The 2,500-nt window shown below is 63.6% G+C and overlaps 1 pseudogene; it reads right to left on the bottom strand.

Annotated features, from left to right (window-relative positions):
- LOC126442818 (large subunit ribosomal RNA) overlaps window positions 1-2,500 on the bottom strand; it is a 7,870-nt pseudogene that overhangs the window by 2,838 nt on the left and 2,532 nt on the right.

Below are 2,500 nucleotides of genomic sequence, written 5' to 3'. Positions count from 1 at the left end.
GAGGGCCAGCCCGTGGTACAGGCCAGGGAGAAGTACGTTGGTGAGAGCGTGGAGGCGCTGTTGCGGCTTCAGCGGAGCTCGGGAGATGACGTCAAGCTGCTCCACCAGGTGGCTACGTGGATTGAAGACACAGCGACCCGCCGTGGAAAATTGCAGCCCCAGGTACCGGAAGGTTTCACCCACACGCAGGGCAGGCATGGTGGTGTTGCCTGCTGTGAAGGTGACATTGCTGTCCACCTTCACCTTCTTCTCGCGCCCTGACGCGACTAAGGCGAGGGTGAAACACTTCCGGGCGTTGATCTGCAGCCCCAGGTGGGCGAGGGCTGCGGTAGCTGCGTCGATGAGGGACTGCAAGCCCCTCGGGGTCGCTGCAAACAGCAAGACGTCATCTGCAAAGGCCGCAGCGTTGACTCTGCGACCGAGGATCCGAGCTCCGATGTGGGAGGGCAGTTGGCCTAAAACGTAGTCCACCGCAAAGTTGAACAGGAGGGGGGAGAGGGGATCGCCCTGGCGAACGCCCCGTGCTGGCTGCACAGACACGCCCACGCCGGCGCCGTCCGCTATCACTGTCGTGCTGCCCTCGTAGCACCGCTCGACATACTCGACAAAGCAATCCGGCAGGCCATGCGCCTTCAGCACGGGGCGAAGGGCAGCATGATCTACCGAATCGAATGCCTTAGATACGTCGATCGATGCCACAAAGACAGAGCGGCAGGAGCGAACTGCGTCGGTGAGAGCAGTGTCCAAGATGAAGGTATTTTCCAACATCCCATCCCGAGGGATGAATGCCCGCTGACGTTCGTCCACAGCACAAGCGCGCATCAGGCGTGACGCGAGAACCTTGTGAAAGGTCCGCGCCAACACCGAGCAGACCGTAATGGGGCGAAAGTCAGCGGGGGATGTTGGTGCAGCCGTTTTCGGGAGAAGGGACGTCCGCGCGCGAAGCAGGCGTTCCGGAAGGGCGCGGGCCAGAAGGAAGAGATTCATCACTTTCACCAGGACTTCGTGCGGCAGACGCCGCAACTCCGCTGGGGTAAGGCCGTCCGGCCCGGCTGCTGATCCCCTGGGCGGCAACGCGGCGGCGACCTCCTCATGTGTGACCGGCCCCCATATGCACTCGAGAGCGACAGGCTCTGAGTGCGGGAGGAGGCGGTCACGAATGAAGCCCGCGGTGGAGATGGGCTTCTTGGTGAAGAGGTCCGCCCAGAAGTCCAGCAGACCAGGGATGGCAGGTGGCGGCTGGAGCAGGGTGCCATCCAAGAGGCCGCGCACGCAACGCGCACGCGACCGTCGGAAGGCATCCTGCGTTCTCGCGTACTCCCAGCGGCGCCGCTTGCGCTTCTGCGTCGGCGGCGCGGCAGGCGGCCGCTTCGATGGTTGGCGCGGCCGCTGTGTCCTGGTGATCGATCTCTCCCCTCTGGACCCGACCGACGCAAGGGCATCCGGGAGCATGCCCAGGATGACATCGGGCGGCGTGCCCCGCCCCAGACCGATGACACGATCCAGGGCAGAGAAACGCTGGGCGGAAGCGGGTAGCCCCGCCAGATGCTCCCAGATGGCGGCGTCAGTCGGCCCCTCCGGCGGCGGCCCGGTGGTGTCGGCCGCGAAGTCCTCGGCTGCGTCGACGGGCGGCGCAGCGGCCTCGCCCGCGTCAGGCAGCGGGCTCGCCGCTCCCCGGCGGGACGCCGGCTCTTCCCCCCGACCGATCTCAAGCGCCTCCATGAATTGGCGGACAAGCTGCTTGTGGGCAGCTTGCCGCCGTCGGCACTTGATTGCCTCAAGCGTTCGGTCGGGGAACATCCTGATGAGCTCTTGATTTACAAAGAAGAACCGGGCGTCCCTCTCGAGGAACAGTTCACTTATTCTCTGCTTACTGCCCCCAACTAAAAAAGGGATAGTGCGAGGGGGGGCTGGTAACCCCCCCAAGCCCCTGGTGCGGTCTTCCACTCTGCGAAATCAGCGGGCCCACGAGAAGGGGAGAAGACCGCAGGAGAGGAGAGGCTAAGAGGGCTAGGCCCATGTATTGCGCATCACTCTCCCTGTAACTATAACCCAAGGAAGGCACCTCGCAGCAGCAGCACGACTACATCAAGACCGCACTTCGAGAAGCCAAGTCCGGATGCAGCCACACCGCCGCCACTTGGCCACCTTAAGAGAGTCATAGTTACTCCCGCCGTTTACCCGCGCTTGCTTGAATTTCTTCACGTTGACATTCAGAGCACTGGGCAGAAATCACATTGCGTCAACACCCGCTAGGGCCATCGCAATGCTTTGTTTTAATTAGACAGTCGGATTCCCCCAGTCCGTGCCAGTTCTGAGTTGATCGTTGAATGGCGGCCGAAGAGAATCCGCGCACCCGCGCGCCCCCGGAGGAGCACGCTAAGGCGGACGCGGCCTCGCAGCAAGGAAGATCCGTGGGAGGCCAAGGCACGGGACCGAGCTCGGATCCTGCACGCAGGTTGAAGCACCGGGGCGCGAACGCCGCGCAGGCGCGCGCATC

This window comes from Schistocerca serialis, unplaced genomic scaffold (assembly GCF_023864345.2).
Source record: "Schistocerca serialis cubense isolate TAMUIC-IGC-003099 unplaced genomic scaffold, iqSchSeri2.2 HiC_scaffold_141, whole genome shotgun sequence".
Lineage (NCBI taxonomy): Eukaryota > Metazoa > Arthropoda > Insecta > Orthoptera > Acrididae > Schistocerca > Schistocerca serialis.
Note: the sequence above shows the minus strand (reverse complement) of the source record. Positions and strands in the feature narration are given on the sequence as shown.